The sequence below is a fragment of the Maylandia zebra genome, linkage group LG17 (assembly GCF_041146795.1).
Source record: "Maylandia zebra isolate NMK-2024a linkage group LG17, Mzebra_GT3a, whole genome shotgun sequence".
NCBI classification, from domain to species: Eukaryota; Metazoa; Chordata; class Actinopteri; order Cichliformes; family Cichlidae; genus Maylandia; species Maylandia zebra.
The window spans coordinates 9873754-9884039 of NC_135183.1; the positions used below are offsets into that span (position 1 = coordinate 9873754).

The 10286-nt window shown below is 44.6% G+C and overlaps 1 long non-coding RNA gene across 1 annotated transcript; it reads left to right on the forward strand.

Annotated features, from left to right (window-relative positions):
• The first annotated feature begins 484 nt into the window (after window positions 1-484).
• LOC143413208 (uncharacterized) lies at window positions 485-1766 on the forward strand. Its single transcript, XR_013093829.1, has 3 exons — window positions 485-619; window positions 1284-1372; window positions 1559-1766. It is a non-coding gene; the product is annotated as an uncharacterized LOC143413208 (long non-coding RNA).
• The last annotated feature ends 8520 nt before the right edge of the window (window positions 1767-10286 follow it).

The following is a 10286-nucleotide window of genomic DNA, read 5'->3' on the forward strand; positions in this document are numbered from 1 at the left end:
GGTCGCCGGTTCGATCCCTGGGCTCTCTGTCCTGGTCGTTGTGTCCCTGGGCAAGACACTTTACCCTACTTGCCTACTGGTGTTGGCCAGAGGGGCCGATGGCGCGATATGGCAGCCTCGCTTCTGTCAGTCTGCCCCAGGGCAGCTGTGGCTACAACTGTAGCTTGCCTCCACCAGTGTGTGAATGTGAGAGTGAATGAATAGTGGTATTGTAAAGCGCTTTGGGTGCCTTGAAAAGCGCTATATAAATCCAATCCATTATTAAAAACGCGTGAAACGCGCGTCAAAGCAGCGTTTGACTCGTGAATAAAACCACACGCGTCAGTTATTGTGTTGCATTTTGTGCATACGCGCGTTTCGCGTCTACCGCTGGAAAAATATGAACTCCAGCGTCAATTCGCGCCGCGACAACCAATCAGGAGCCTGGTGACGTGGCTCTGACCTAAGTCAAAGGGGCAGATCCAGCCAAAGCCCTTCATACTTCATTCAATATGGAGGAAAGGCTAATCAACCGTAGCAAACCACCCAGAGCTGTACGACACCAGCTGCTTTCTTTACCGAGACAGGAATATAAAGGACCGAGCTTGGAGGAAGATATGTGAAGAGATCGGGCGAGCTGGTAAGTTCATTCATTTCTCTTTTGAAATTTTTGACTGACCCGGGGAAGCTGCCCAAAAGCTAGCAAGCCACCGCTATTTTCCCACTAACGTACAAATACCGTTCTGCTTTCATGCATGTTGTCATATAGGAATATATTTTATTGTTTATTAATAAACAGCACACAGTGGTCCCGGTGTTCATCCGTCACTGCTTCGCTTTTTCGCTGATTTTTTATTGCACCATACAGCATTGCATTCTGCAGCCTGATTGACAAATCTCCTCCGTGTGTGTCTCCTGCGCTTGCCAAATTTATCACGTTTGGCTTTGATAACCATCACGTCCAATAGAAAAAACAGCACAAAAACACCCATAACTATGACCTTCATTTGGAAATAGACACCTGCACCGGGAGGGAAAAAGGCCCACGAAAGTGGCAGGCAGATGAAGACAAAACGCGGCATAATAATACTTTTAGGTTTTGTAATCTACAAAGGTTTGCACTTTGAGAATCAACTTGTGAGAACTGTGACTAATGTTCATGTGAGTGGGGAAAAAAGTGAATAAAGTGCGTAGCCAGGGGCTAGTTATTCTGAGAACCCCTGCTGCAATAAAGGAGGGACCCCTGTATATACTTTCTCTGATTATTGTTTAAAACCTGTTAACATTTATTATTGTCTTGATAGAACCAACTGAATCTGCAGCAGAGCATCCCCTGTTGCTTCTCCTGGCTCCCCGGTCCCTGATCCCTCCGCTCCTGCTGCTGCACCCACAGGTATGCAATTGTAGCATCAGATGTACAGCAAGCACTGATAGCTTTTTACTCGCTTGGATTCCCTTATGATCACCTTTACTAAATATCTACAACCAATCTGATTATATCCTGTTTTGTTGTTTTTTTTTTTCCAATGTTGAAAATGAAAATCTAGTAGCAGCCTTCTCATTTCTTTGTGTTTTACAGGCCCACAGAGGAGGACAGCTCCGAGGCAGATGAGGGACGGGTCCCAGGACGGTCCATCGGCGGTGGAGCTGGCCATTCTGGAGTCCCTGAAGAGGCCACACCAGTCTCCAACGGAGCATTTCCTCCTCAGCCTTGTTCCTGCTCTGGAGAGCAGCTGGGTCCTTTTTATTCCTGTCTCTCTGTAAATACTTATATTTTATATATTTATGTTTAATGTTTTTCTGTTTGTAAATTTTAATAATTATTTCAAATAAATTTTTATAATGACTAATGTCTCAGTTCTACTACACAGCAAACGTTGGCACACGACTTGACACATGTAGAATTTATTTCATATTATACTAATGACAAAACATACTAATACAGTGGGATGCAAAAGTTTGGGCAACATTGTTAATAGCCATTATTTTCCTGTATAAATCGTTGGTTGTTACAATAAAAAATGTCAGTTAAATATACCATATAAGAGACACACAGTGATATTTGAGAAGTGAAAAGAAGTTTACTGGATTTACAGAAAGTGTGCAATAATTGTTTAAACAAAATCAAGCAGGTGCATAAATTTGGGCATCACAAAAAAAAGAAATAAATATTTAGTGTATATCAATGTGTGTGTCTCCTATGTGATTTTCCAGCACGTCCAGCCTTTGTCTGGACGTGCTTCCCATCCAGAGCTCCACAGCAGAGAGGGAAATTCCAGCGCTCTTGGAATCCCTCTGTGATGGACCGCCAGTCTGCAGCTGAAGGCAAAGCCATGAAATCATCCACTAGACAGTCCCAGATGGCCGTCGCTACCTGGGGGGTGATCTGGCACACCGTGGACACACCAACTCTAAAACTAAACGCGATGGCCCTGAAGGAGTCCCCGGTGACAAGGAACCTGGACAAAATTGTTCAAAATTTGTATTATGTGTGCTGCAGTTACAAAATACATTATTCAAATTCCAAAACACTTTTGTGATGTCAGATTTAAATTACAAAACATAAATCTTACATAAAACATTTTGTAATTATAAGGATAATTACATGATATATATTAGATATAATATAAAACAGTCAGTTGTGTTTTGTTTTAACTTTACTATATCATAATTTGATTGGCAGCAACTTTTACCAATCACTCATAATTCCTAGACATGTCAATCAGGTAGGAATGAAGTAAGACATTAATAGAAATAAAGAGTTGTATGCTGACATGTAGCCCTTTCCTTCCTTAAATCATTGTATATATTTTTGAAAAATTAAACTGTGATAAGACATCGCATATCAAGATAGAATATGCTAGATAGAACCATATAAATAAAGGTGAACCAAACTGTTCACAATTTTATCTAGCTCTCAGTTTTAAAAAGGCTGGTGACCCCTGTTATAGAGTCTGACAGCTTCGAGGATTATATACAAATATTCAACTATACCAGAATTAAACCAGGTCTAAATAAAAAAAGGAGTGAGTATCACAACAAAGATTAACCCACAGTGGTCCTCATACCACATAAGACACCACAGCCATGCCATCATTGCAAACACTGATAACAGCATAAATCGAATTAAATCGGGACTTGATGAGACCTTTCGAGTATCATCAGAAATATTATACAGTCGTCTCCATACCAAAGTTTGCTATCAGTAAACAACGTAGGCATTCACTGATAGCATACACTGATTTGACACCACAGCCAAGCTATCATTGCTAACACTGATAACAGCATAAATCGAATTAAATCGAGACTTGATGAGACCTTTCGAGTATCATCAGAAATATTATACAGTCGTCTCCATACTGAATGACTGAATGACTACAGACCTGTCGCCTTGACGTCTGTGGTCATGAAATCCTTCGAACGACTGGTGTTAGCCCATCTGAAAGACATTACAGGCCGCCAGCTGGACCCTCTGCAGTTTGCCTACCGGGCAAACAGGTCGGTGGATGATGCAGTGAACATGGGGCTGCATTACATCCTGCAACACCTTGACCGCCCGGGAACTTATGCCAGGGTCCTGTTTGTGGACTTTAGTTCGGCTTTTAACACCATTGTGCCTGAACTTCTTTCCTCCAAACTCTCCCAGCTCAGCGTGTCACCAGCTACCTGTCAGTGGATCACCAGCTTCCTGACAGACAGAAAGCAACAAGTGAGGCTGGGGGAGATCACCTCTGAAACCCGGTCCCTCAGTATTGGTGCCCCTCAAGGATGTGTCCTCTCACCACTACTGTTCTCCCTCTACACTAATGACTGCACCTCCAAGAACTCGGCTGTCAAACTCCTAAAGTTTGCAGATGACACCACTGTCATTGGCCTCATTCAAGATGGTGATGAGTCTGAATACCGGCAGGAAGTTGAGCGGCTGGTACTCTGGTGCAGTCAGCACAATCTGGAGCTGAACACTCTTAAGACTGTAGAGATGACAGTGGACTTCAGGAGACATCCCTCAACTCTGCTCCCCCTCACCATATCAGACAGCCCTGTGTCAACTGTGAAGACCTTCAAGTTCCTGGGTACAACCATCTCCCAGGACCTGAAGTGGGAGACCAACATCAACTCCATCCTCAGAAAGACCCAGCAGAGGATGTACTTCCTGAGACACCTGGGGAAGTACAGTCTTCCACAGGAGCTGCTGATCCAGTTCTACACTGCGGTCATTGAGTCTGTCCTGTGCTCCTCCATCACAGTCTGGTATGGAGCAGCCACTAAACAGGACAGGAGCAGATTGCAGCAGACTGTACGGGCAGCAGAAAGGATCATCGGCACCCCCCTGCCCTCTATCCAGGATCTGTACCTATCAAGAACCAGGAAACGGGCAGGGAAAATCATCACAGACCCCTCACACCCTGGACACAGACTTTTTGATCTGCTGCCCTCTGGCAGACGGTACAGAAGCCCGCAGACCAGGACCACCCGACACAGGAACAGTTTCTTTCCCCTCGCCATCTCCCTTCTTAACAGTTGACCTGTCACACTGCTCCCACTGCCAGACTGCAGCTGCACCTTATGTACATTTTGTAGTATTCATTCCACCTCATTCATTTCTGTATTTTATGTATATAAGTTTAGATTCGTTATTTATAGTTGGTTTACACAGCTTCGTGTATGTATGTGTAATGTGTATATATAGACACGTGTGTGTGTGTGTGTGTTCTTGTCTAGCTATCTTTGTGAGGACCGAAATCTGCATTCTGCTGTACTTGTGAGAACCAACAGTCACTTGTGAGGACACACTCGCCGGTCCTCACAAGTTTGAAGGCCTTTTTGAGGCTCAAAATGTGGTTTTAGTGTCAGGGTTACAATTAGGTTATGGTTAGGTTTAGGGTAAGGGTCAGGGTTAGGCATTCATTTTTAATGGTTAGGGTTAGGGTAAAGGGCTAGGGAAACCATTATGTCAATGAAGGTCCTCACTAAGATAGTTGAACGGGGTTTTGTTTGTGTGTGTGTGATTTACATTGCCGTGCTTGAGAGCCACCATCTACCGGAACCAAATTCCCTGTATGTGTCTGCACATATACTTGACCAATAAACACGATTCTGATTCTGATACCACAGTTTGCTATCAGTAAACAACAATGGCATTCACTGATAGCGTAGCACATCCATGTTAGCAGTGTATGAACGGATAGCTTAGCATATATTAGCACAGGAATCAATAAACGACTACGTATTAAACACTTTTACTAACATGAGCCTTGCGCCGTCATTTGTGAGCCGCGGTCAAGCCAGCCGCCTCCTATCCGACGCATAAATTTCCTTGCGCTTTTACACCAGTCTTTACGGTAGCGCCTACCCGCGCACACATGCGCGCGCGAACAGGCACAGACACACGCCCGCACACAAATTACAATGGAACAGCCCAATACAGCCATCGTGACAATCTGGTTGCATATTCAAAAATTCATTAAAAATCATTCCTAAAAGTTGATGCTTTCAACACAATCCTCTTCTGGGACACCTACTTTACCTGTGGGCCAGGTTTTACCCAGATTTACTGTAATATTACTCAGAAATCACAGTAAACTCATATTCAGTTCAATACAGTCAATACACTACAATTATGTCTATTTCAAAAATTCATTAAAAATCATCCTGAATAGTTGAGGTCCAACTTTCAACACATCCCTCCTCTCGGACACCTACTGTACCTGTGTGCCAAGTTTCATCCAGATTTACTGTAAAATTCCTCAGAAATGAAAGGAAACTTATATTCAACGCAATACAGCCAATATACTACAATTATGGAAATTTCAAAGATTCATTAAAAATCATCCTTAGTAGTTTTTTTTTTTTGTTTTTTTTTGCCTGTCCCGTTTGGCTCTTTTGCCATCAGAATTGTTGTCTAAAGGCAAAGAAAGATGCCCAACGGATTTACTTTACCAAATTGACCATCCCAGCCTTGCCATAATGGTCCATTTGATTCACCTTTTATTGTTTATTTTATTTTCACTTGCTGAATACGGGACAGACTTGACTGGAGGAAAGAAGGGGAGAAAGAAAGAGGGAAAGAGAAACAGCTGAGAAGAGGACAGGGGAGAAGGGCAAAAAACAAAAACCAACAGAATGGGCAGAAAAAAAAAATGCATCTATCGATCACCTGGATCACCTGTTGAGAAAGAAAAAAGAAAACAAGCAGAAGAAAACAAGAGTAATATAATAAACAACATCACAATGATATATGGGAATATGACAGTAAATACTAAATATTAAACATTATTGTGCAGCACATAAGATCAGCAGAACACAGTGTGCTTTGAGGTAGGAGCCAAAAGGGGTGTAGTTTGTGGGTGTGATCACCCATGTGTACACCTGTGAGCATGAACGCGCTTGTTTTTAAAAGGTTCCTTCGTGTAATAATCTGCTAGAGGGTGTGGGGGAGCCACTGCCCCGTCCTCCAGGGCATGAAGCAGGTATGGAGGAGATCAAAACTCCAGACATCCAGAGGCCCCCAGAACACAAGAGACCAAGGAAGAGGGGCAGAGGGGCAGCCGCGCCACTGTCCCAGAAAGAGCTGAGGAGAGTCCCAGATGAGGGCTCACCCAGCAGCCGCGGAGCAGAAGCCAGGGGGGGTTGCAGTGACGCGCCCGTGAGCTCCGCCGGCAGCCAGCTGTGCCTGAGTGACCGAGCCCCAGGCCGAGAGGTCGGGGGCACCCCACCTCCGAAGTGGCCCGAGCGAGCCCCAGGCTCCATAAGCGGCCGCCAAGGAGTGAGCCGGTGTGTACCTGGACGCCCATCCCCAGACACAAAGAACCACCAACGCACCGATGTCTGAGGGAGTCCGCCACTGGCAGGGGAAGTGGTGGGGGGGGAGATAGGCCTCCAAACCGTGGAGGGCCTGAGATGTCCCCAGAGAGGTGGCGTCTGATACCCAACCTGACATATAGACACAGACATACAGGCACACACAGACACAAACATCCATTCCCACCCTCCTGCTCTCATATACACTTACTCCACACTCAACCAACGTGGAGACGGACATAAAGAGACGCTGTACACACGATCACACTCCCCAAGCGTACTCTACGAACCGGGTCTAGGTACCCTTGCCCCTGGAGGGGGGGACTGCACCCAGACCCAGGTGGTGTTACCCTTTTCCCTGCGGTGGGGAGAGGCAGACCGCCCCGACTCCGCAGCAGCAGGGAGGCCCCACACTCCAGACCGCAGTCGGACGGCCAACTCCTCCTCCTAGCCCCCCCGCTCCAGCAGGCCGCAGAGAACGGGGGTGAGAGAAGACTCCAAACCTCCCTCCACCCGCTCATTGTAATGTTGATGCATGTGTGTTCTAAGGTGCATTTAAAACCCAGGAGGGCATGGAGCTACCTGCCAGAGAGCAGCAGGTAAGCGCATAGTCCCTCCTGCTAGCCCTCAATGTCTACGTGTATTTAAAATTGAGAGGTGGGCAACGACGCCAGGGGTGAGGTATACACCCTGATGGTAATTTGGATTCCGTGTATCGTGCCCATCCCCAAGATCCTATATGTATGTGTAATGAGGGTGTGAGTAATGGGAATGTCTAAGTTGTGGGATAAAATTGAGGCAGAGGCAGCCGGAAGGGGACAAAGGGGGGGGGGGGGGGGGTAGCCTCCTCTGCACCCTGGTGACATACCCCTACTCCAAGGCCCTGCATGTGTGGGTGGTTGTGGTGGAGCGGGAGGCAGCTGGAGATGGGGAGGGAAGGAAGGGAGGGGCAAGTGACCCCTCCCTGGGGCCAGCTCCCCTGCTGACCCCAGTAGGCACCCCCATACTCCACGACCCGCCAGGGAAAGGGGGCCCAGGCCCATCCAGACCGGGGCCCAGTGCAGCAGCACCGCCCGGCCCCACAGAGCCCGGGACAGTCCACCCAACCCCACCACAGAGAAAACTGCACCCACCCCACCATCCACTCATCTTCCAGACTACATAAGACAATAGACGCCCAGGCTGAGATCTTCCTCCACCTCTCCTTAGTAGTTGAGGTCCTTGGCACACAGGTACAGTAGGTGTCCCAGAGAAGGAATGTGTTGAAAGTTGGACCTCAACTACTAAGGATGATTTTGAATGAATTTTTGAAATTTCCATAATTCTATTGTATTGGCTGTATTGCGTTGAATATAAATTTCCTTTAATTTCTGACGAATTCTACAGTAAATCTGGATGAAACTTGGCACACAGGTACAGTAGGTGTCCCAGAGGAGGGATGTGTTGAAAGTTGGACCTCAACTACTAAGGATGATTTTGAATGAATTTTTGAAATTTCCATAATTGTAGTATATTGGCTGTATTGAATGGCATATAAATGTCCTTTAATTTCTGAGGAATTTTACAGTAAATCTGGATGAAACTTGGCACACAGGTACAGTAGGTGTCCGAGAGGAGGGATGTGTTGAAAGTCGGACCTCAACTACTAAGGATGATTTTGAATGAATTTTTGAAATTTCCATAATTGTATTGATTGTATTGGGCTGTTCCATTGTAATTTGTGTGTGCGCGTGCGCGTGTTACTGTTCGCGCGCGCGCACGTGTGCACGGGTCTAGGCTTTCAATCAGGATATAAAGCGAAAAGGCGCTACCGTAAAGACTGGTGTAAAAGCGCAAGGAAATTTATGCGGCGGAGAAGAAGCGGCTGGCTTGACCGCGGCTCACAAATGATGGCTCACTTTACCGCGGTTTGCGCTTGCGTTGAGCAGGGAGGGGGGCGGCGGTAGTTACACTGGCAGTAGCAGAGGAACAGAGTGGGAGGGAAAGAGAGAGAAAGAGAGCCAACAAGAGACAACATCATCACATTAGAAAGTTATAGTAATCATCATGTGACACCTGATTGTTAAAATGGAAATAATTAGTTGACTCCTTTGAATCTCTATGTTAATAGTTTGGCTCTGTGACCTCAACTTACCTGTTTGTTCTTCTCTGCTCATAAAATCTGGACCCACTGACAGAAAGAGAATTCCAGTCCAGTCCACATAAGCGGCACCTCAATCACACCTCGCCGGCTTAAAGTCTGTACTGGGTCCTGCTGTAGCTGTTGTGAATGTGTCTGGCTGGCAGCTATTGTAAGAACAGTAACCAAGAAATAAAGTGTGTTTGGGTGTGACAATGTGGTTAGGTCTGCCACGCTTCTGTGACACTGACATGTTTAACAACACCTCTCTATAAATTATAAAATATTTAAGTAAGTTTGAACTAGAAAATAATTTGCAGACTTTAGATTCTGTTTGGCGTTTATTGGTAAGTTTTTGATGTGGAGTTAGTGGTATTCCAGTACTTACGGCCAGATTTTTTTTGGAACTGAATATTGTCAAATATAATGTTGGGTTATAATATTATTTTATGCCTAATTAAAGATTGTGAATTATTATGTAGTTTTAGTTTGCATTATTTTCCTGAATTAGAAGAAGCTGATAACTATTGCATTTGTTAGACTGATTTGCATTACATTAGACTGCTGATTTATTGTGAATGAATGATGTTGTTTTATGATGCATTATACTGCTAAGTTATAAGAAATACTGTTCGCAGAAAGTCATCGTCTTATTTGTCTGATTAGAAGAGAACAGAACATACTGGAGCTTTTTGCTCCATCTCAGCAAGAGCAGATAAACAGGGAGCCAAGGTCGTAGCTTAGGCGCCGTGAGAGAAGGAATTTGAATGTTTAGGCTTTTATGATAAGGTGGGAGGACCAGAAGCTATAAGAGTTTGAGCAATGCTCCACCATTTTGAGATCTGAGGCTGTCTGCATACAGTGTCCATCTCCCACGCGTGTGATCATTAAAATCATTGTTTGACTGAACCCGACCGGACCAGTGTTGTTCTTTTGGTTTTTCATCTTGTCTCCATCCCCAATATTTTGAACTCGTAACAATATGATAACTGTTTATTCTTAATTTAATTTAATACAAATGTTATGTTTAATCAAACATAAATTAACCCCATAAATAAATGCAAGCTGGAGGCTAAAAACAAAAATTGAGGCCCATCTTTAAAAGTTTATTTTTTCTGTTTCTGCTCAGGGCTTTTAGTTATGTGCTGTTAATAAAAAGTTGGTCATAAAATGACACTATCTCATCTCAGTGTAGTCTTTAGGGACTATTGACATGAAATACAAATGCTCTTAAAGTGAAGTACTATTTATCGGTCATCGCATGATATGTTGTTGTGTTGGGTCTGCCACTTGTACAACAAGAACAACAACAAACTGTATTTAAATAGCACATTTAAAACCAGTGGTGTACCAAAGTGCTTAACATACAAGAGGGTAAGATGAAGTA